General features: G+C 29.7%; 1 protein-coding gene across 1 annotated transcript in view; it reads right to left on the bottom strand.

Moving 5' to 3' along the window:
- The window catches only part of LOC136796632 (vasorin-like), a gene marked incomplete at its 3' end in the record, with an annotated part of 267771 nt that overhangs the window by 159489 nt on the left and 82068 nt on the right, over nt 1–26214 (bottom strand). The window contains exon 2 of the mRNA XM_067050923.1: nt 12402–12447. The remainder of the gene's footprint in view (nt 1–12401; nt 12448–26214) is intronic.

The raw sequence follows: 26214 nt of genomic DNA, 5'->3' as shown, positions 1-26214 counted from the left end.
AATAAAGCAAATTATTGTAAAATGATGGCATGCAGCCCATATTCGGATGTATAGGTATTAAACATTTGCGACTTGTTACTAAAGATAACGTAATGAATTTTGAATATTTATTACAGTGGACAAAAATGTTTGAAATGCCAATAAATAAAAACATTTTAATTTTTACATCTATTATATCGCATATTGATGCTTATAATATAAAAAAAATTCTCGTTAATTATTATTTACACAAACGCTACTATTATTATAGAATAAATATTTTTTCGATGCTGCAATTATTTAATTGTTCCTTAACAACTGAAATTTGCAAATAGATGTAAACAATAACGTTAACAAGACCTTATTAAAATAATAAGTCTTGAAAATTCTAAACCATTTTTTAACGATCATTACAATCAAAGACAAGTGTTAACAATATAGACAATTACTCCAGGTTTGTATTGAGAGGTACTTACCTCCTTGGTAAATGTTTCTTCATTTAAGCTCCTTAGTACAGCGTTTTTCTCAAGTGGGTATTTTCTTTTTCCGTGACCTTTACTTAATACCCACTTCTCCTTTTGACCAGGTTTGCCTGTATACCACTGTTGCACATTTTTAGGATAGTTTTTAAAAGCTTAATTTTTTCTTCATAATTTGTAAATATTGTTTTCTAAAATTATTTTATTGTACAATCTTATATAGTTTTTAATTTTTAGACAACCACCCTCAAACACTTACTCCTTTAAATTTTCAATAATCATTTTAAATATTTTGACGATTCGAGGAGGACTGCTCATTATATATAATTTATTGATGTGTAAATGTTGATAGTAGATATACTAGTAGAAGATAACAACATTAATATTAAATAATTTTCATTTTTAGATATATGAACCTTCGAGAATTTCATTTATATATTATTATTCTTTTCTTCACTCTTTCATAATTTTAATATTCTTTAAGTAAGTCGGCTAAATTGAACAGTAGGTGAGAGTCCATCTCCCTGGCTCAAACCTCTCCTGACTTCACCTTGGATTAGAACTCTCCATTTAGATATGTCAATCTTACCAACTTCCCCTGCTCAGTCATGATCTTTAAAGAAAATTTATATCAACGTAGTCGTAGGCTGCTTTAAAATCTAAAAATAAGGGATGTGCACAAGCTGATCTACTTCCAATCGTTTTTGAAGTATCTGTTTTAGGATAGGGATCTGGTCAAGCGAAGCTCTTTCCTCTCTTGAACTCCATTTGGTGGCTGCTTATGGTTTTTATACCGTGATATACAATTCAGCACGGTATTACTAGTTATCTTTTAGGCTACTGGAAAGAGTATCATTAGGAAATGACAGATTAGGCCAGTGACTGAGGACTCTGGTATTGTCTCATCCTACCATATTTTCTGGATTAGTTCTAATATCTTTGAACTGCTCCAAATGGTTGTTTATTTCGGGGGGCTTTCCATCTCTTAAATACATATATAAATGTTTTTAATTTATTGGTAATTGTTTCACCACTGAGGATTTCTGTAAGTTGATCCTAGCCTGGTAACAATTAGACAACATGAACAGTATATTAACGTAAACCCGATGACTTACGACGTATGACAGATGAGAAAGATGAGGTGTAGGCCATATTAATTGCTCCACAACGCTGGTGTCGTTTATCCGTTGGCGCTCTATGCTTTTAGGGATTTCCGCTTTCAATATGCCGTGTTTTCGAAGCTTTTAAGCGTCATGCAGCGTCTTAACACTGAAGTTATTTTTTTTTATAACCCTACATTTCTGTAAAAAGGACGTATTTTTCGATAATGAACGATATAAAAATTAATTACCATACATTGTTTATTTACTAGAAGTCTTATTAATGAAAACAATAATACAAATGGATAATTTACATTGCAATCATTTAACTACTTTTCACAAAATTAAATCTCACAAAAAGTGAGATTTTTGGAGATAATAATAAATACAGCTTTTAAACTATTATATAAAAACGTATAGGATGTTTCATAGTTGTCAAAACTTTGTTATTTATTTAATGTAATTTACAACTGTACAAAATAATACAATAGGTAAATATGTTGTGTGTTTCATATACACTTGAAAATCTTGGGAAGGGACCACTCATTGGTGGTACTTCAAACATTAATTTAAATTAGAAGGTCCCGTGGCCATCTTCTTTTCAGACGCCTCGGAGGATTATCAGGGATTGTTAAGGATGAAAGATTAAGAATTAATGGGTTAGGATGGTTAAGGAGTTTGGAATGAAAAGACGCATATCTCTTTTGGGTCAAATCTGCAACGAAGGGATGTTAAGGTCTTTGTGAATGAGTTTATTTGTAACGTAATAAGGAGCATCAATGATTTTACGTAAGGATTTTGGATTGTAACGATTGGATGCGGGAAGAATTTGATGGTTTGGTGGAGCCCCAGAGCTCAATTCCATATGTCCAAATTGGTCTGATTATCGTAGTGTATACTAATTTTTTGTAGTGAATGGGAAATTTAGAGCGTTTGTCAAGTAAGTGTTGTAGCAATCGGAATCTACGAGCAGTTTCTTGTCGTTTCAGTCTTGTGTGTGGATTCCAAGTAAGTCTCTTAGGCAGAGGTTTACGACGGAGAGTAAAGGTGATCTGGTGGGATTTGTCAGGATTTATTTTGATTCTCCAGTTTTTACACCATTCTTCAATAGATGTTATGTGTTTGTGATGCATTGTGTCAAAACTGAAGATATAAATCAAGGATCCCGAAATAAGAGAAACAAATACCGTATAAATGCTTAATTTTGAAAAACATTTTTCTTGTTTTGTTGATCTTTAATTTATATTTTAAGTTTGAGCTCTTAAAAACTTAAACATACTATATAAAATAGCAAATTAATGTCTCTATAATACCATTGATAATTATTCAATTTGAATTTCAGTTGAATCTCACGTATATTTTATAACAATAGGTTGATCAATTTCTCGCTTTTTGGAAAAGTTATGATTACTGACTTACGAATATATTTTTATATACTCATCTTCTATAACACTTCTTCTTATTTTATTGTATTAATGAATAATGATTCATTTTAAAGTAGGTATATTCACTGAATATTCGTATATAATACAATCATATAAACGTTGATAAAGCAAACAAGACTAATTGATAACCACATCAGATAGTAATTAACCTATCTCAAGTCCTCAATGTCAGATCCGAGGCTGGGACTAACAGACTAGCATTAGCTGTGAGGTTAATCCTGACAACTTGATTACTATTGACGTTAATGCCACCACTTGAGCCAGCTAAATCGTATATCTGATTTCAATTCGAGATCTTAGCAAGTGCAAATCTTCTTAAATCTGTGCACTCAAATCTATGCATGTTTTTGGAAAACAAATAAGAGAAAAAAGCTTTATTAAAAAAAATTGTTGTGCCCAACTGTTCCGGGTTGCATATATACAGCATACGTTTACGCAGTTGGATAATTTTTTGAAAATTCAACTAATTTAATTTGAAAAACATGGAGCTTCTTAGAAGGACTGGGAGTTAGCATTGGGGATATTGCGATCTTGGCGGAAAATATTAATTTTGGACTCCCCGGGGATCATAAATCATCACCTGCATGGGAATTAGCTCTGGATTATTCGTTGTTTTATTTATTTATTTTAGTAGATGAACCTATCGATTTGTGTGTTTTAACTTATTTATCGATGGCCTTGAGATCTTCACCTCTAGAAATGTTATTGGAGTTCTATCAGTGGGTAGATTCTCCACATGTTTGTATCATGTCACTATGTCACCTACAGCAAATTTACTTGTTGTATATATAAACAACAATAAATAAATTATTAAAAAAAAAACTTATTTATTCATTAAATTATTTTATTATTTTTTTACTTATTTATCCAAACAAGTATTTCTTTTAACCAACTTCTTATTATATTTTCCTTATTACTTAAATCTTTGTATTAGTTTTGTTTTGGTAAAATGTAATTATTTGTTATTATATTAGTTTTACTGTAAACTGATCTACTGCTGTGACTAGTATTTCTCTGGTTAGATCTCACATTGCTATCTAATGGTGAATTTGTTTAGCGGGTCATTCAGGAGAAAATTTGTCGATAAAAATTAAATAAAAATTGTGAAATGGAAGGGACAAGAAAGCGAAAGAAAAAAAGGAATAAATTGAAATATTTGTATTAAGTGTGTAGACTGGAATTGATTGTAAAAGAAAACTGTGGAAAAAAAAAGTTTTCATTCTTTTTTATTATATTATGTTAAAATATGTAATTTATATATGTCCGATCACGGATTGATTAGTATGTTGTGTAATGTAGCAACCCGATGTATTTGAGCATCATGAATGAATAAAGCATTTCTCTCTCTCTAGGCATTGTATAGTAAATTTATAATGTGTTATATTAATACAAGATTTTTTTTATTCTTTTATAATTTTTTCTTCTATACATTTGTTTTCATTCCTTTTTTCCTTATTATATCTATCTGTCATGCGGTCCACTTTGCACCAAGGTTTGAAGGTTGTGTCGCCAAGTCCAATCCACCTTATTTCGTGCTGTCTTCTGTAGATATTTTAATTGATCTTAAATTTGGGTTGTTATCTGTTAGGATTGAATTTCTGAAACCCGATACACTCGGATCCTCATTTCTATAATTCTATACCATGTAGGTCTTGTTTTTTGCATTAATTTCTGTAGGAAGACATTCCGAAATAATATTATGACATTGGGCAGATCTTTCCCCTATTTTGAAGGTTCGAATTTGAAATGATATAGATTTTCTGTTGACACTACACTGTCTAAGGAGAAGGAAGTAGATTCGGTCGCAATTATTTTCTGGTCGCGATCTACGAGATACTCTACTCGATGAGGTTGATAGTTTACACAAAGGCGGTTTCCACCAGAGACACTGATCTAATATTTATCAAAGCTGAGGTAATAAATTGTTGAATGGACCGTTATCCATTACAAAGTTGTTTCTCCAGTCAATTTTACATGGAGTTCGTATAAAGTCACATAACTGTTTATTTTCCGGTTATATTCATATTTCGAACTGGGTCTATAAGTGTAAAATTCAATTTTATTTGTTCGCTAACATTAATTTAAAAACTTTTTATATACTACTAAAAAACGATACCTTTATTAAAATCAAACTTTCTCCATAATTATTGATAAAATATATCTTTTACTAAAACAGAGGTTAAAATTTAATTTTATAAATAAATTTTACAATTAAAAATAATTATGTGAACAAATTTAAGGAAAAAATATATTTTTTTTTTTTATATTTCACGTATACAAATAATTGTATCAGTTTCATTTGTGTTCAATACAGTTCGTTAGGTGTAACTTCTGATGGTTATTGAAATAGTAAATTTTTTTTTTTAGTCAAGAAAACATATTTTACTAACTTGGAAAGATACCCAATTTTTAGAATTTCCAGGAGATGTACAGTTTTTGTGTTTTGTAAACACAATTTAATTGTTTCAGTGATGTGACTTTTTTATTTCTGATCTCTTTATATATTTCGTTTTATTGATAATTCTTCATAATTTACTTTGAATTTGTGTTATGGATTGAACATATTTTGTGGACCACTGGAGAAGGGAAGTATTAAAGAGTAGTATAGAGAGCTTAAATAGGATTGAGAAAAACATATTTGTATATATTTATTAAGATTCTCCTGGTATTTATTCTAAAACACTTTATATTTTTCCTGTATCTCTAAATAATTGAGATAGGATTTCAATGTATGAAGCCTCTGATCACCATAGTTTGATTACCTGCAACTTTAATTCTGAACAGAAAAACATTGTCACATTAGTTTCGGGAAGAAATCATGGATGGCAAATAGTTGATTTTTTTAAAATTCGATTTTGGATTTTACCTGGTTTGAAAACCTAACCTCAAATTTATAGGAGAGGGAAGCGATTAATTTGTGTGTCTTTCATTGATTGCAGTTTTATTTTTTTAAATGATAAAACAAAAGTCCTTTGAATTATTTTATTTAAAAAAACAAAAGTTGTACAAACTATAAGGACTAGGAATTTTATTATCAATTCATTCCTACTTGTTTCTTAAGTTATTTCTATTTCAGATTTTATTACTTGTTAAAATTTTTATTTTACTATACAACGAAATATATGTATTCATTGACGTCAATACTTTCTATGGATGGCTTTTATATATTAATTGCATATCAACATTAGGTCTAAGAAATATAAATTAACTATTAGTTACTATACTTCGGTTATACTACATTATAATATAAATTACCCAACGGTTTTTGCATGTCTTTTGAATACTTTGTCTCTTCCCCCTCACACGGTGTTCATGGTTATGAGGGGAGATAAGTTAGCTATCCATCATAATTTCGCCGGATAGCTTAGGTAAGGAGGGGATAGCCCTGGGAGATCACTAAATCGGGGAAGACAGGGTTCAAGGGAAAAAGTTTTAACTACCGGGCTATGCCAGGGGATGAAGTGGTTATCCTTGTTCCAGCCGAGCAGACCATTTTCCACTGGATTTCCAGGGGCTAATTTATGAAAATAGCCCCCACCCTAGAGCTACGTGAGCCAGTGATCTCGGGAGGCTTAGGCTGTTATGTTATATTAGATTGTTCCAGCTTTTATAAGCATTCACCGCATGGTGTGATTTTATATTCAATATTACCCAAGATACACAGAATGTATCTTGGTCAGCTAACATTTACAAAGGCTAAACAAAATATATAGTCATTCATTAGTTTTAATTTCAATACTAGGTACCTAAATAAATAATAATCACAATTTTGTTTTAGCGAATTGAATTAATTTTTAAAAAATTGGCTCTAGTTTTTTTCAAGAAAGAAAATTTATAGCCGTTTTATGGTTTGTCCAATAAAATACATATCGTGAAGGTAAATTCTACCTACATTACTTTATAGAATTAAATTTTCATCGGGTCTTGTAATTTAATATTCTTTTACCTGCTGGAAGTTTTTAACATAAAAAGGTACTTTTATTGGTGTTTTTTACCAAGTATTCTATAAAATTTAAGACCACAGTGCAAACAAAATGTAGTTGAGTGGTTCAGGATTCGGGTGCAGATATTCTTTACATTTGATATATTTAAAAAAAACTAATTGAAAGGCTTTCAAAAATTTAATAAAGAAAATCTTGTTTTTTAATAAAGACTACAGGGATTAATTTTTAAAAATAAATGATCAACAACCATTTTTGGACGGGGAAAATTATACCTAAGTTAAAACGTGCTGAATCGATTCACTATTGATGAATATCCGCTACATAACTTTACAAACTGTTGCCCAAAAGCCAAGAGTAGATGAAAGTCAGTTACTGCAACCAAATTGTATATTATTAAATCAAAACTATGTGTAGTTATTGGTTACAATTAATGAGTATACGATGTATAGTTAGAATAAAAAATGGTAGCTGTTGCTAAACGTTTAAAAAAAAAATGGTTCTTCATCAGAGCTCTATATTCTTAAAACTACCAAAACCACTAAAAATCTAATAAAACATCATTTAAAGAAAAGTAAATTTGGTAATATATGAGCCCTAAAAGATCTATTTACATTTATATGAGATAAAAAGCAACTTTTCATTAAAAATGTACTGAAAAATCAGTAGTTAGTAAATTTATATATTAAGAAATCTATAGTATATTATAGATTACATTAGACTATATTATATTATTTATTATATCGAATATAAATCTATATTCGAAAATATCTCAGAAATAAAAAGACGTAGAAGTATATTTGCCCTAAAATTAAAGAACTAGTTTCTGACGTTTATCTTTGTAGGAGTAGTAGGTTTTTTGTGATTTTTGTCAAAAGAAAATCAAAAAATTTCGATTCCTTGTTGTTTGAACCAAATGTTTTATTTATAAAAAATGTATCTCAGAGATGTCTGTCACGAGTACTGGTTGAATTATATTACATAAATCTTACTTATTACATAAAGCTACTACTCCTACAAAGATAAAAGTCATAAACTACTTTATAGCACATTAAAATAGTTTTAATTTTACTGCTAATAGACATCTGTATGTCTTTTGATTTCTGAGATACAGATTCCTTAAAATAAAATCTTTTTTACGTTTTTTAAAAACGTGTATCTTGGAAACTATTTAACGAAAACATCTGTTTTAGAAAAACAGAACATCTGCCTTTCTGAGGTATATTTAGATGACACACAGAAGACCCAATTTTAGCAATATATTTTATATTATAAATCGAATCGTCCTTCTCGGAAACTCAAATATTGAAAATATCTTCTAAGCAGTACGATCTGGATATGGATCACTCCGCAGAATGGTCGCTAATTGGGCGCCATATGTTAGCATTATTATTTTAACAATCTCAAAGCTCCTCCTAAGTTCCAACCGTGAATAGTGTATTATTATGTAAATTGGGTCCATTAACGTTCCTACGGCTGTGTGTTAGTTAATAGAGCTTAATATATTCAAACGAGGCTATATCGGCACAATGTCTACTAAAACGTAGGAATAATTACCAGAAATATTGCAGTTAGGTCCGGAATAGCAATAATTCCCGAGATAACCTGTGCTTAGTTGGAGTGACTATGTTATGCCGCTGTAACAATACATATATTGTTCCTCTCTCACTTAATTTTGATAGTTTGTCAAAGATAAGAAGCGTAGATGGAACGATTATTTCAATATGACAATAGCGTGAATTTTGGTAAAAACAATTTTCCTTAGCAAAATAAAATATGCTGAATTATTTTTTATTGTTATAACCATGAAACACTTATTTCTGAATCAATTTATTCTATTTTCATGTCATGATCAACCTTCTCCATATTCAATGAAATGACTGTAAATCATGTTTAGATTATTACTTGCTTATGGTTATTTTTGAACAATGATATAAGTATGAAAATACATTCACCGTAAAATAAAAATGCATTTTTAAGTCTTGCGATTTAAGAGTAACTCAATTACAGTTAAGTGATTATGATTTCGAAGGAGTGATATGGTATTTGAGGTATTAAAAATTCAGTTAAAACAGCTTAGACGTTTCCTTTCCTTTCCTGAAAAGTACGTGTATCCTCTTAAGAAGAGTAAAGATTTTGTTTACAAATTAAAGTGCTACATCAAAAACTATTTCACTTTATTCTGAATTTAAATTTTTCCTTTGCCAAGTAAGTGTTAAGTCACATTTAAAAAAAATTAACAAATCTTAACGATATACTTTCATAATAATTGTTAAATAATATAATTCTTCTCTATCTTCATCTTACGGCATTAGTAGCGTCTCCTATCCAGTGGAAGAATTCCTTCCGGACCCTGCTTAACAGCTCCATTTGGTTTAGGGACTTACCTCTGATCTTTCGTATATATTCTTGATGTTACTCTAAGACCACATGGACGTCCTACCTTAGGGTCGGGCCTCCAATATCTTTATAGAATGTTTATAGATTGTTCATGCAGCAGACATGTCCAAACCATTTGTTCTGCCGTCTTTTCTGAGTTCGTGGATTTCCAGCTGCTCTCTTTTACTGTCGTTTCCAATATAATCTCTTCTTGTATTCTCAGTAGATTTGCGTAGTAACCTCATTTGTGCTGATGTTATCCAACTAGTATGCCTATCCAACATGGTCCAGTTTTCTCCGTCGAAGGTTAGTGTTGGCAGGTAGAGGGACATGTACACTTGCACCTTCTTCGTATCTACTATGCGGTGACTCATGATGCTAATTGTAATCTAGTAACAGACCTAATTAGCGTTGGATATTCTATTCGAGACTCCAGCTTCTATTTTCACGAGCTATTAATTACGGTACATAAGAAGGTGTATTCTTTAACTACCTCAAGTACCTCGCTCTTTCAGGGCAATTGGACGTCTTCCTGTTCTCCTTTCTTCATAACAAGCACTTTACTCTGGAATGTGTGCATTTCCTTCCCTATTCTGAGCAATTTCTCTTCCCATCCGCGTATAAAATGTTCTGTATGAGAACGGTTTTCATATTCCATCTTTGGTCTAGGCAGTTCGTCACTTGCAGATTTTGTGGATTTTATTAAGATAAATAAACAAAAGTAGACTTAAGCTGTCTCCCTGTCTAACTCAATGAAATAAAACTATTGAATGAAAGCAATAAAAAACTTTTAAAAAATCATTTATTATTTGTAAAGGATAATTTTTTAATAAATAGAAAACATAAATTATTGTTAAATAACATAAATATATGTATATAGAAGAAATGCAGCTGTCCTTGCATTGCCTGATGAGTTAGATGGGTCCTGTACGCTGTAGGGGAACACCGCTTCTTCTCCGTCTTCATATAAGAAAACCCTCGAGGCACTGTATTCCTTTTAGTGAGCGTGCTTGTTTCAGATTGAACAAGAACAGAAGAAAGTACAATAGCTATGTAAATTGCTTTGAATATTCTAAGCGTTATTACTTTGAATGTAGTAGAAGCGAAAACAATAATTTTATCATAGTAAAATAACAAATGTTTCCGGGTTTCAAACGTACACCTTTTGAATTTTGTAAACCACAAATACTTATTGTTCTACTTTATTTTATTTCAACGGTCATTGCTGATTCCATTATCACGTTTTTTTTATCCCGGTTTATTTACGTAGAATTTATTAGCCTGACTGTAGATAATTGAATAACTTATTTTCAACTAGCAGTTTTTAAATACTAAAATAGTCAAATAGGTTTTTTTTTGCAAGCTATTGCTAAGCTTATTCAATAAATGAACTTTGCATGCTAATGCTTAAGAATAGCATGACCTATTGTAGTGCCGAATTAAATTGGGGAGTATCAGTTTATTTGTTTATACAGTAAATATCCGTATTTACAATACTATGGAATATAAAATGTTTTCTAATCTTAGTATAGCACAGCATTATAGTTAGTGAAGTATAGATTTTTTTTCCACTATAGGTGCATCACATACTGCTATAAGACGATTTTTGTTTTTTCACTTACTGCTCTATAAAATACTATTTTTAATGTAATTAAATTAAATTAAGGAGAGGTGGTTTATCTATTTTGACAGTAACTATCCGCTTACCAATTCCTCAATAGAAACACTTGTTTTGAAATCCTCTGAGGCTAAATAACCTTCCCCAGATGGTGCGTATTTCAGCACAAAAAAAAAGAAAAGATGAACTAAGCAAACAAACGGTCTGGAATACTTCAGCAACTTTTTTCCACTAGATTTACCGGTTGCTATTTCATAATACACATCATCAATTTTGCATTTTTTTTTCCTGAAAGCGATTCATTGTACTATATCTTTCGACTTAACTACTGTGAATAGACATTAAATAATAAAATTAAATCAACTTATAATCAAATGGTTTTTAATATTTGGTGAGACTTATGCTTACTGAAATAGTCTGACAGTGATTTAATAGCTTCCTCTGAAATAACTTTAATTTTGTTTATTACTATAATTAAAGTTTTATAGTTAAATTTTATTTATTTAATTTAAGTTTTATGGTTAAATTTTATTTATTTAATTATGGTTATTATTTTAACCATCATTCCTTGTCAACAATATCTTTATATATAGACAGGTTATAAGCTAATTATATTTTAATTATCATATTAAAGTTTATTTTATAATAAACTAAAAATTTTTTAAGTTTGAAAGCAACTTTCTGGGCATGACAATAGTTATACAAATTTAGAATTCACTGTTGAAAGTAAATTGAATACATTTTTGTACAATTAATATTAAATATATACAGTCATACAAGTATATAGAGAATAATAAAAAACGCATTAATAAACTGAATCCATAAATTCATAAATGTTTTCATGTATCAATAGTTGTTATGACAATGGTTGGTTTTTACTTTAACTTACCAGTATATATGAAAGAAGTGAGTTCAACTGGAAATACAGCCACATTTGGTATTGATATCGGTATTTGGTGGGGAGGTAGATAGTCAGGCAGGTGTACCCCCTGGTCCTTTTTGCCAACCCCCGGCGACTACCAGAGTTTCAGCCGCGTACTAACCACGTGGAAGTGACGATGCTTATTTTTCGGAATCACCGCAGAATAAATATTAACTGCCCTAGGTGAGAATCGAAGGTGCTCGGGACCTACGTCCCTAGATATAGTGATAAGTAAAAATCGCGGACCACGCAAGATTTTTTATGCAAATATTTTAATAAATAATCCAATCATACACCATCGAATGAAATTGTTTGGTGGATATAGCAAATTAGGACAAAATTATAATAAAACAGGAGGAAAAAGGATTAAATAAATTATTTGCAGGTATAGTACCAGTTAGATCCCACAACTACTACTCTGTTTTTCAAATAAATTCTCTGGAAGTCACAGTAGTTCTAGAATACTTAATGTTAAGTGTATTAGCTTAGGGGAGCTTTAAAAATATAATGAAAGGTTAATTAAGTACTATCCACTTACTTAGAAAGTTATAAATGGCGTCTCGAGACGGTCAATATAAATTCACCTGCAACAAAAATAAATTCATTAATGAGAGAAGCAACTTTTGCTTATAATTTTATGTTAAATAGTATTCAAAAGTCGTTTTTAAGTTTGATTAATGTTGTAATTTCTACTGAGCTAAATTAAATAAACACAAACTTTCTCCTAAGTTACAGGGTTCTAAACCATTCGAGTGCCTCCCCCAAAACTTGAAGATCTTGTTCACTGCGTGGTTTTCAGAAACATAGTTATCGATTCGTATTTATTGGGTAACCGTTCGTGTTCACGAATTCAATTTGAATGAATTGAACTCTAATGAGAATTCATACACACAAACATATGTATATTGTTATGTTATTGATTAATTGATTTCATCATTAAAGTTATTTTAACACACAATCATCCTGACAGAAGTTGACGACTTTATGACATATAAGGATTTTCAATTTTAAATGTTTAGTATTGCGTATCCATTCATTTATTGCTAATTTTTTCCAGGAATGTTTGAAGTAAAGAAGAAAACATACTTTATCTATACAAGAAACGTAATTAAATATGTATATAAAAAACAACATTTGAAAGATAAAACATTAATTTAAGTTTAAATATTAAATTATTGAATATAATTTTTTTTTTATAAATATCATAAAATATTTGTTTGTATTGTTAATGTATATCACTATTAACAAGAGTATGACAAACGGTTCTGGTTGCATTACGTTAAAAAAAAAAAAAAGTGTCTTTATTACGAAATATTCATTCTACCTAAAAATCAACACGTCTAATACCCCCCCCCCCCTATATTTCAAATGAATTATTTATAAATCCTAAATAATTTTTAGTTTAAGTGTATGAAATAAATAATAACTTTTTTCATGTAAAATATACACATTTCCATCATCATTAAAATATGGCCATGAATTTCCTTTTTTTATATTTTTTTCAATATTCTTACTTTATTGCTAAATTTCCCATGGCTCCAATGTCTATAAAACAATATAATATTATATATTTAATATGAATATCTTTCGTCGAATTTTCCTATATTTGTCAAAGAATCCTGCTTATTATATTTAACTGAACGAGATTAGTAATATAGCTAAGTTTTTTGCTATTTTAATTAAATTTCTGGTTTGATGTATATTCTTAATAGATAGTGTTTCATTGCAATTTATCTGAAATAGAAGTCATTATTTTAGAGGGAGAGATTTTCTGTGGTACGGGATGGTTGAAGAATAATTAAAGAATAATAGTTCCCTTAAATTTGTAAAACTAACATATTTTTATTCACTTAACGTTCCAACCTATATTTTAGTCCTTATAAAAAACTTATTATTCATAATAATTAATTATTTTCTTATGTTATAATTCAATAACATTTCGCTTATATTTACTGTTCTAAAAAGTCTGAATTTTATACAGCTAAATTATTTTAAACACTCAATACTGCAATACGTACTTAGGAACCTATTGGTGATTTTTTTTTAATACGCATTCTAGTAAGTTTTTGTTCATAGTTTTGACATGACACCACTTTGAAGTTGGTAAATCTGAGAAATAAAATATATTATCTTACTACCAGTGTTAATTATATGAAACTTTTAGAACCGATGATTAAGAATTTGATGAAGTGCACGAAATATACCAAAAATGTAAACACAATAAAAATAAAAACTACATATTTTGAAGAGAAAATTTTTTTTAAATTCGGAATAATTATTTATCCCTGTATTTACATAATTTTTGATTAATTTTAAATATAAATTCTTAAAGATAGTATGTCGCCACTATTTCTCTATTAAATGTAATTAAAATCCCATACTAAAATAAATAATATTTATTTGTTCATTAGAGGAGCAAATCTTTTGTTTGTTATGAAGATTTAAACTAGCGTACTCTTCACCAATTGTGTGATTCAAATTATATTATTTTTAATAAGTGTTCAATTATATACGCACCAACAGGCTATGAAAGAAACGAAAAAAATATAAGTATTACATTTGTTCGTAATCTTCTACATGTTGAGATTGGTGATATTTTGGTTGAATAGAGTGGTTGAGACAGTGAGATCTGAGTAAAATTACGATGAATGTTCATGTTCATGTTCATGTTTAACTGTTAACAGACTCGTATATGTGTGCAAACAACAATCTACATACATATATACATATATGTATGTAGATTTTTTCTTAGACTGGACTTAATTTTTTACAACTCTAATAGGTTTTATAAAGTCTGTACGACGAACTCAGTAAACAACTAAAAAGTCTATGGTACTATCTTTGAAATCCGTTAATTCTACATAAAATCAAAAAATCTTTTTTTGATGCCACTATTCAAAAAATGCAGTGATATTCACATTGTAGAAAACTGTATATATTAGAATATAATATATCCGATCCCGGATATATTATATCCTAATATTTTTTTTGGGTGGATTTATTTTAATGAACGAGTATTCCTACTATAATGGAAATATAAATTTTCTTCACACATATTAGATAATCTTTGTTTAAAAATATTAAACACTTTTTTTGTTAGTTTAAATTTATTAAACAAATTATTATAATAAAATAAACTATATTATAAGATTTATATATTTTTAAATTATAACCTTTACTTTTTGTATGTGTCTGAGTGTATTTTACTGAAAGAGTACCTACAATGGTAATAAACAATTTTTCGGTACACGGTTGTTAATCTTTGTTTAGAACTTTTAAAAACTTTTTATTTTGTTAATTTTATAAAAAGTATTTAGTAGTATTTACAATTAAATAAACCTTTTTAGGTTTTATTATTCTTACTAGTACCTAATATATTTTTTTACCCAACACTAAGACAGGTAATTGCAAACCATGAGATTTTATAAAAGACAAATTAAGATCAAATTTTATTACAAAACCGAATGATAGCTATTGCTGAGCACCACAACGAATGTGTTATTGATAATGCCTGAAAATGATTGGAACGATAGACAAGTAGACGAAAAAAAAAATCCAATTTCCGAAGATTGGAAGGATTATTGACGGCCTTGGAATGTGGATGGACTTGAATAAGCCGAAGAGAAGAGAACAAATGGAAAAAGGAAAGAAGTTTTTCAACTCTTCTGATAACAGGGTTTCCCTTAGGCTTCCACTTTTAGTCCATCAGTTCCTCAGGAGTCTCCTATTTATTTTATATTCATAAGAATGTTCTTGCAGGGATAACACGGAAACTTTATCCTTTTGCAGGCTGTTGGCCACTTCAACTCCACCCCAAGGGATGAGAAATTTTTAAAAATATTTCTTCTTCTAGTTTTATTGTGTACTGCTCTCGAACTTCTAAAAGTTAATATATTGCCAATAAAAAAAATATTGACCGCATGAAATCGACTGCATTTGAAATTCAACAGAAATTTAATTTTAACATTGCAATCGTTTCAGATAGAAATTTTAGTATGCATTTAACTAAAACTAGAAACAACTGTTCTTATATTTAAAACAATTCTCGGGCCACTGCTGATGTACGGCTTTGAAGTCTAGGGAGCGGCACCATTTACGAAAAGGAAAAAACTACAATATTTTAAAAATAAAGTCCTAAGAATCGCAGTTAATGCTCCTTGGATCATAAGAAACATCGCGAAGTACAGATGGAGTCAATAGAGGGTTACATCAAAAAACGATTGATGAAGTTTCACTCTTCGTTTCCGACAGTTAAAGGAGCAGTGACCAACAATCTGGGAAACCCAACCTCAACTCGAAGACTGAAGCCCAGACTGCTACAGGACATTCTGTTATAAATTTTATTAAATATAAAATTAATTCATAGTCACACTACCTCTATTTTACTTATTATTATTACTCATTGTATTTATTCATTATTACTTTTTTTTTTCTTTTCCTCTCTCGTCTCTTTTTCAAATTAACTTGTTTCTTTTCATTTTTAGATGGCAATTGTTTTGTTTTATTTAAGTGTACCAATATCATTATTTTTTGTTATTAATTTTACATTCCTCTTTTATTAACAAGAATTATTCTTATCTATTTATTTTTTTTTCTTTTGATAATAACACTGTATATAGTCAGGGGTGTCTTTTGTACGAGACTATACCCTCCCCCCCATAATGAACTATTAAAAAAAATATATATAATATAACGGTAATATCAACCATGTAAGGCCCACTAGACCGATCTGGTATAAAATAAAACATAAATAGTATGCATTTTTTTCAAAATAAATCAAAATTCAAATGATCTTGAACTGCTCAAACCATTTCTCTTATCGATGAGTGGTGAAGAAAATGTCCGCCAATCCATTATAACTCTATGTCATTTTCCTCTTCAGACAGACATAGCATAGTATTTTGATTTCCCTTTAAACAGAAGACGTACATGGAGCCCACACACCAGGTTTAAAATATAAGGATTGAAGAGGAAGCAACGTTAGAAAAAAGTCGGTTTGGAAGCTTGTCATGGAAGGATTGATATCTCATTCGAGCCAAATATGCAACATATGAAACATTGAGGACATTATGGATGGTTTTATTTGTGACAGAGTAAGGAGCACTCAGGATTTTACAGTGGATTTTGAATTGTAAGGATTGGATAATAGAAGACTTTGATGGTTTAGAGGACCCTCAAAGGCACACAGGTCTTATTATGGGATGGAAATGAATCTTTTGCAACTAATTGGAAGTTTAGACCGTTTTTCTTGTAAGTGTTTAATAATAGGAATTGGAACGAGCAGTTTCTTGTCTTTTTAGTTTTCTATTTAGATTCTAAATTAGTCGTTTGTCCTAACGTAGTCCTAGGTAAGAGTTCTATATGACAGGTATAAGTAGAGTATTGAAGAATAATGTAGGATAGAAGGTCATAGGTTTACGACGGAGAGCAAGGATGATATGAGGGATTAATTGGACTTAGTTATAATACTCTAGTTTTGAAATCTTCAAGGTTTGCGATCTGGAATGGGAGAGTTTGGAAAACAAATTATGAGATATTATTCTATGATTGCATGAGTCATCGGCATACGTGGTGAGAATTGCGTTGGTATGTAAGCTGTATAAACTGTGTAAAGTATTAAGGACCAAGGATACTACCCTGAGCTACTCCAGAAGATTTATGAAAGAGGGATGAATAAAGACTAGTGTGATTTATTTTGAATATTTTATATTTACTTTATTTTTTTTTATCTTGACAGTCTATCGTTTTACTGTTATTTGGTTTATCTATCCATTTATTTTTAATGAATTTTTTTAATGAAGGTTTAATTGTTTAAACGTTCTATAATGTAGATTGGATAATATTTTGCAAATCAAATATAAGGGCATCAAATCTATAAAATAGCGAACTATTTACTGTTTGCTATACACCAGCTGTGCTAGCAGAACGTGAGTTTACCTACAAGAAAAAAAAATACGTTATATTAGTACCTTCCTTTTTATTTTTATTTCACTTTTCATCTACATACCCTTCAAGCTGAGCTCTTGTGAACTAGTATTTCGAACATTATTGTGATATTCGAACGTGAGTCCGTCTTTATTCGTTACGAATTCGTTAAAATTAAATTCAAATACAATTTGAACATGTGGCCATAAATTAAAACAAAAGAGAAATAAGTCCTGTTTCAGAAAAATGTACTATTTTTTCAGCTTATAATGAGGGATTAAAACCCTTTTACAAATACTCTTTTATATTATTATATTTTACTAAACAGTTTTAACATATTTTACTAAATCAGTACTTCTCAAATGTCTATCTTTCCCAAACCCTTAGAGCAAAAAAGCTTCCCGATATTATTAATATGCTCACTCCTTCTTCATGTGCCTATCAGAATCTAGCTAACGTAGTTTAATTCACGTAGGTTAATAATCAGCTACTAAAATATAGTACAGAAATTAAATAAAAAAAGCTAAAAAACACATTTAAAATATACCAAAAAAAATATAGGTTTATAACCAGAAGCTACAATACAGTACAATAAAATAGAAAAAAGCTAAATACCACATTAAAACAGATAAAAAAAAATTTAATAAATTATTACAACATTAAAGCAAACAAAAAATTAAATATGTCCTACTACAACCCATGAAATGCTGGTTAGGGTGGATTACTTAGGAAGGAAGTACTGTTATTAGGCCAACGGTTGTGCAAGCAGGTGATTTGGTTAGAATGACTGAATGGATGGTTACTTTATGAGACTGGATAGACCCGGAAAGATTCAGAACCAACAGGGCTGACTAACGGCTACCATGAAACAGAAAACAATTAACTGAGACCTTGGAGTTTGTAGCACAGTGCCTTACCAGTGAGCTACCCAATCTCACTATTATAAAAATTTATTTTTTTAATTACCATTAAATTATAACGTTACTTTAAAGTGAGGATATTCTTGAATCAAATTCCCTAATCAAGTATCTGTAATTTGAAACACCGCCAATGAAATAATTATAACTTTTTCATACCAACTATAATGTTTTATTTAAATATTTTAAGTACTTTAAGATTTTTTATTCCTTGTTAAATCCTTAATCTCGTATTATTATATATTTAAACAGTACATGATAAATTGTACTATTTTTTATTTTTATTCCATATTTTACACTCTTTTTGTGGATTAAGTGACATTTTATTATATATTTACTTCATAGGCTCATCTGAATTAACAATCTAGTGTGTGTAAAATAGTAGGTTTGGTAGGTAGTCTTCCCTTGTAGCTAGAGGAAGGATATTTGAGTGTATCTAACTTCTTCCATTTCTAAATGTTAAAAGCTAATTAAGAATATATTTTATGAGGTATCCGGTATAGAGAGGACTGGTTTTAATATAGATTAAAAATAGTTTTAGACTATTTAAGTTATATCTATAAAGACGTATGATTAATTATTGTACCGTTCCTCTTTTTCAATTTTTAAGTTATATCATTACTAAGTTTATGATTAAAACTTCAGTCACTTAAAAAAATACTAATATTAAAATTAGTAACTGACATGGGCAATGTGGAGCATAAATAAAGAAATAAATTGAGGTTGAGGGAGAGGGAGAAGAGGAACAGGTAGAGTGAGATAGAGAGTATGAGTATGATTGAAGGGGATATTCAAGCCAGCTTTACGACGAAACCTCCCGTCACTGGTTGCTATATAAATGACGAATTTTTTTTATTTATATCGGCAAAAAGATGTTTATTTCTATGGAGTTTTGTAGTATTAATTAAAACACTGTTTTTTCATTATTTTAATTTGTAGAATAAAACTTTTTTTTTAAACGGTGTTAATTTTCGAAATCAAATTTTGGCGTGAAGTATTGGCTTTGAGGTAGATTCAAGTGAAAAAATGGCCAGTGGATTCTATGCTACGGTCTAAGGAATTGTTTTATGAGGTCATTAAACTAATATTTAGATTTGTAAATATTTTTACGAAAATTCGAGGCTCAGTAAACCCTAGTATATATATGTAGATACTCACCCATACACTACCCTTAACAATCTGAGAGGATGTAAGGAAACCATAGCCGAGGTAGAAGCGGTAATGTTAATTAAGCTCGCTGAGTGGAGAGGCACAGTGTGAAATTGGATCGAAGACATTTGAAATCAGAGTCAGGAAGGAGTAATGTGATTCTGCTGTGGTCTAGCACAAACCACTCCGGTCTTTATTCACTTTTGTCGTCTAATTCTTTCATATAAGTTTTCAAAGTCACAAAAACGATTGACATTCTGCCTATCTGTAATTCGTTCAACTCGATAATCCAAAGTGCATTAACTTGATTTATCAAGTCTCTCTGGGAGGTTGAGAGCCTTTAAAAGGGAGTGGGCGGCTTCGAGATCAGATAATGTAGTGGTCGGGATAAGCTTGGTGGGTGTACAAGATACATAGAGATTATCCCGTAATTTAATTTTATTTCTTGATAGAATTTATTTAAGTGCTTCAAATTAAAGAATAATAAAGAACGAAAAGCACTGTAGGAAATTGTTTCGATAAAAATCTTTATTGCTTATAAATATTTTGTATTACTATTATTTTTTTTAAAAAATACGAAATTAATTATAACTATCATTATCCCTCTTATCATCAGGGGTCTGTTTAATAATGAAAGCAAGTAGGTTTCATCCTTAAATACAAGTATAGAAACTATATTATATTTTTTATTCAATATCAGCTTTGTGGACTTAACCTGGTTAATATAACAGTTAGATTTTTTTGGTTTAATAATTGATTATAGGGAGGGAGGGGTAAAGTCTCCTGAAAAATGCACTCCTAACTATTTACAACCTTACAAATATTGGAGAATTGTGGATAATAACGATTAATTATATATAAAAAATTAATAAATAGAAATAATAATTCTTAAGAAGAGAGAGAGAAAAAAAAGGTTAATAATTAAAATAATGACATTTATAGATTTAATAAAATAAGTAACTGACTTTTAATGGGGAAAGAAAAAAACATTAATTTGAGAATAAGACAAAGGACAAAACCATAAAATAGTAGTAACGACAATAATAGAATTTATAACAGCATGTACTGTAGCAGCTTTGGCTTCAGTCTTCGGGGATAGGTTGGATTTCACAAGTTGTAAGTTACTGCTGCTTTAACTGTTGGTAACAGAGTGGAATTTTATGAACCTTTTTTTTTTTTTAATGAAGTTGATATCCTTCCGCAACCTGGCCTCAGTGTTCTGGATGAGTTTAAATTTCCCAAGTTGTAAGTTACTGCTGCTTTAACTGTTGGTAACTGAGAGTGGAATTTTATGTACCTTTTCTTCTTCAAGTCTTCAATTGATTCCATTTAGTTTCCTATGTAATTGGCTATTTCTTGTAAACCAAGGGGAATCCACTGCGATTCTTAGGAACTTGATTGTTTTCCTTTTTACAAAGTAAGTATACATATTACAAGATACAAGTTGTAATATTTTTTGTTTCATGATGACTAGTAGTAGTATTATAGGAGTTTAAAAGTAAAAAGTGTGAGTTCTCATTGTAGAAGTCTGAAGTGAAACTGTGCCAAGTTCAAGATTAATAGTATTACTTTGTATTTCATTATGCAACAGGGCACAGGTAGGGTTCGCACGGGCACAATGTCTAGTTTTTGTGTACGTATAGTTCGCAAAAGCAGAGTTATATTAATGAAATTATACTTCTCTAACTTTCAACTGGGTGATTCAGGGTTGAGTCGGGTCCTAAGTAAAAATATAAATTAAGGGTTTCAAAATAAGAAAAAACTCCTTATGAAGATTTATTTGTTAACGCTCCGTCTAGAAGATATTCACGTCTAAAGTTACCATGGTTGCTTAGTACGTGTAAATGTTATGACACTTTACATTTAACTCTCTTACTTTTACCTCATAAAGTAAAAAAGTTATCAATTACTGCCAACTCAGATGTTGGATAGACTCATCCGCAGTCTGACATAAGCGACACCTGGCTTTGATATTATTTATTTTTAGGATAAATATAAGATCTATTAGCAATTATCTTCCATATTTATTTTAATCTCCTGTTATTTTCTAAAATTTTTTACATGTATTCCTACCTATTATATGTATTACCTGGAGCATGTAGACAGGATTGACCACTTTCTTCCACAACAGCAGTATGCGAACGGCGCTGTTATTGTCTCTAACGCCAGATCTGACACCACTGGATTTTTTTTTGGGGGGGGGAAGCATTAAATAGAAAGTCTATGTAAGCCTGATCAAAGGATCTTAATCCTTTTTAAAGAAGAATAATTGAAACTTAACAGACTATAAAATATGTCCAATGCCGTTTGGCATCTACAGCTGTGCAAGAAAATGCGCTAATTCTATCTTTATCCTTCATGTAACCACTTTGAACAATTTTTAATATGAATATAAATGTTTACAATAGTAATAAATAATGTTACATGAAGTAGTAAGAACCCATAATTATTTATTTAATATTAGATAAATAATTTATAACAATGAAAATCTTTAGGCATGAATATATCCTAGGCAAAGTGTTAATAGGCATACCATCCATACCTTCATAGTAGTACAAGAGCCGGGAAGAAAAAAACGCAGTTATCTCACCCCAATTTTTGATTACTTTAATGAAAACTATGTATAGTTAATAGTCAAAATTGATGAGTCTGCCAAGTATAGGTAGGGGGAATTATAGTTGTTCGTATAAAATGTCGGATTTTTGGAAAAATATATCTCTAGATTCATAAGACGCACATATGTCTGCCAACAATCAAAATAAAGGAAATTTAACTTACTATAAAGTAGTTTATGACACTTTTCTTCGTAGAGGAAGTAGTTTTTATGATATTGATAAATGAATATGAATTTGTCAAATGAAAATTTGTCGGAACAACTATAAATAAATTTATTTTAGCAAATTTCATGTTAACTTTTACTCCTACGAAGATAAACATCATAAACTACTTTATAGCTCATTAAACTAGCTTTAATTTGAGTGCTAATAGACATCTGTAGGTCAAATGGTTTTTGATATATACATTTTTCAAAATAAATTCACTAACTACTGATCTTTCAGTACGCCCCATACAACATTTTTTGAAATATTGCTTTTTAAAAAGCTATATCTTGAAAACTATTTAACGTAAATAACTCTATTAGGTCTCATATTTTAGAAAATTTACTCTTCTTTAAATGACCTCCTCTTAGGCTTTCTTGTGTTGTTCCTACTTTTTAAGATATAGAGCTCCGAATGAATTTTTTTTTTTTTATTGCTTTGAAATAACCGCGTTGTCGGTACCGTATGACGTACCGATGTCTGCTAGCACTCAAATTAAAGCTAGTTAAATTTACTATAAAATATTTAATAATGTTATCTTTGTAGAACTAGTAATTTTTATGATATTTGACAAAATAAACTCAAAAAATGTTAATTTCTAGTTGTGCTTAGAAAATGGTAGATTTTTGAAAAAATATATCTCTAGATCCCTAAGACACACATATGTCTGCCAACGCTCAAAATAAAGGAATTTAGCTTACTATAAAGTAGTTTATGACACTTATCTTCGTAGGAGTAGTAGTTTTTATGATATTCACATATTAATATAAATTTGTCCGAACAACTATAAATCGATTTATATAAGCGAATTTCATGAAAACTATTACTCCTATGAAGATAAACATCATAAACTACTTTATAACTCATTAAACTAGCTTTAATTTGAGTGCTAATATACATCTGTACGTTAACTACGAAGATAAACATCATAAACTACTTTATAGCTCATCAAAATAGCTTTAATTTGAGTGCTAATTTTTCAAAATAAATTCAGCATTTTTTGGAAATGTTGTTTTTTAAAAAGCTATATCTCGAAAACTATTTATCGTAAATAACTCTATTAGTGCTCATATTTTAGCACATTTATTCTTTTTTAAATGGCGTTCTCTTAGTAGATCGTAGGTTGTTCCTACTTTTTAAGATATAGAGCTCCGAATGAAAAATTATTTTTTTTTTATCGCTTTGAAACAGCCGCCATTTTTTATTCCCCCTACCTATACTTGGCAGACTCATCAATTTTGACTATTAATTATACATAGTTTTCATTAAAGTAATCAAAAATTGATGTGAGATAACTGCTTTTGTTCTCCTCTTGGGCTCTTGTACTATAGGGAAATATTTCCAATAGCAGTGTACTAAATCTAGGACCCTGTGCGCAGTACAAATGGTACAAAATGGTATATTTATTAGGTATTTAAAGAACTATTACAAAACAAAATCGTTTAAATCGGACCAATATTAGTGGGATATGGCTTGTTGAAGTATATCTGTATTGAATACCAAATCCCCCATTTTTTTACCAGTTTATTTATATCTGATCAGAAAGAAGTTGATCTTTATACCTTGAGTCAATATTGGCACAAGGAAGAGTTCTATAAAAAAGCCGTTTAGGATTAGCATTAGGATAAACAAGATCACAGATCCAAAAGAGGAGATTCAAACACTGACCTGGAACGTGGAGGTAGAGTATAAGTGACCGCGTGGGTGTAAAGTCATTCTACATGATAAGCACCTCTGAATAAAGATAAGGTATTACACTGTAATTTTCCCTCTTCCATTGCAAATTTATGTATATTGTTAGTTTTAGTAAATTTATATAATTGTATATAAAATTTTAATTTTTTCATTCAAAAAAGGACTCGAAAATTTGTTTAAATATATATTTTGGCATTTTTAAAGATAAATAATTATTTTTTTTTACAAAATGAACAAAATTTCGCTTATATTATATAATTTCTGATTCTATTCCTTAAACCAATCACTAAGGAAGAAGACGAGGAATGAAACTAAAGACTAATTAAACAAAACTTTGGAAAAAACATGTTTCTCTAATAATTAATTTGGAGCTAAAATTATAATTACACGAAATTGGGGCCAGGTAAAATTGAAGAAGAAATCAACCGAAAATTTGAAAAAGTATTGCACTTAAATCGTTGCTATTTTATTTAAATATCGATTCAAAAAAAATTATTAGAATCCTTAATGAAGAAAAGAAATAAGATAATGGAAAAATATATAACAAATTAATCTCTTCGTGAAATTTTATTAATAAGTTCGAATATGCTCCAATCTCTTTAAGTAATGTGGAAAAAAGTTTCTTGCATAATAAATCTTTGTTTTGATGTGATAAAATAAATAAATATATATAATTATTATACGTGTAAACAAATTACTACCAATATAAATTGTGAATATAATATAGTATTATTAAGTTTGATAAATATACAAAAGCTATGAATCATATTTATAGTTTTTGTATATTTAAAACATTTAGTCTACATATAGAGCGTTTTAATACATATTTTCCTTTGTTTAATAAATGTTTGTCTTTTTTAAATGAATGAAGACCCCGGAACTATTCAGAAAGAAACTAATATGTATCTCGATAATCTAGAAAAGATATTTAAAAAATAAAGTTTAAAGATTAAAATCCGTATCTCCTTCATGTCCTTAGTTAAGATTAGTAAAATCGGCAGTTATAGAATGTGACCACAAATTAGTGTAAGATATACTTTATTTTTAAGAAGAGGGGACATACATATGTACAACTACTATATGCAACTTGTCCTGTGACAACTCTTTTCGATTACTCTACAACTGCTGGTTTGATTTTATTGATGCTCATCATTGACATGGTGTTCTAATGCACAGATGGTGAAGGTAAGGATAAGTTAGAACTAGAGAAGAATGTCGATGGAGTTGCCAACTTGGAGTTGAAAGGCAAATTGGAGGGAATTTGGAATTGAAAGGCAAATATACTAAAATACTAAAGTATATATATATAATTGCATACCTTTTATGGCACTAAATGTCAAAGGTTGCTAATTTTCCATCAATAAAACTAGGCCTTATTTGCCTTTCAATTTCAAATTGATTTATATATAGCGCAAATACTACAGCTCTTGTATAGTATTGTTCCAGAAGCCAAGTCCTATATTCTCTTGTCAGATTTTGATTGCTGTTTGTTAATTAGGCCAGCGTATAAACTATTTATTTAAACATCTTTATTATTAAATGAAGGTATTTATAAAGTCACAAGTATTATAGCTATTTTCCAACAACTACTTCTGGCTGACTAGAACTGTAAAGAGCATGCGTAGTACAGGTTTTCCCATGCTAAGCTGTACCACGCACGCTCCATACAGTTCTGAACCGTCAAAAGTAGTTTAGTAGACAGACCTAACATAGTAACTCACTATCTTTACAAATATCCACAAAGACCTTTTGTGAAATCTTCTTTCGCTGTCTAGAACTATTTTACGTTTATATGAATGTTAACTTTTATTATAAATCAATCAATAGCTCAGAAGAACAATAGTCT

This window comes from Halyomorpha halys, unplaced genomic scaffold (genome assembly GCF_000696795.3).
Source record: "Halyomorpha halys isolate HHAL.00 unplaced genomic scaffold, Hhal_1.1 Scaffold1055.1, whole genome shotgun sequence".
In the NCBI taxonomy this organism is placed as follows: domain Eukaryota; kingdom Metazoa; phylum Arthropoda; class Insecta; order Hemiptera; family Pentatomidae; genus Halyomorpha; species Halyomorpha halys.
The sequence above is the reverse complement of the archived record's forward strand: the minus strand, read 5'-3'. Positions and strand labels throughout refer to the sequence as shown.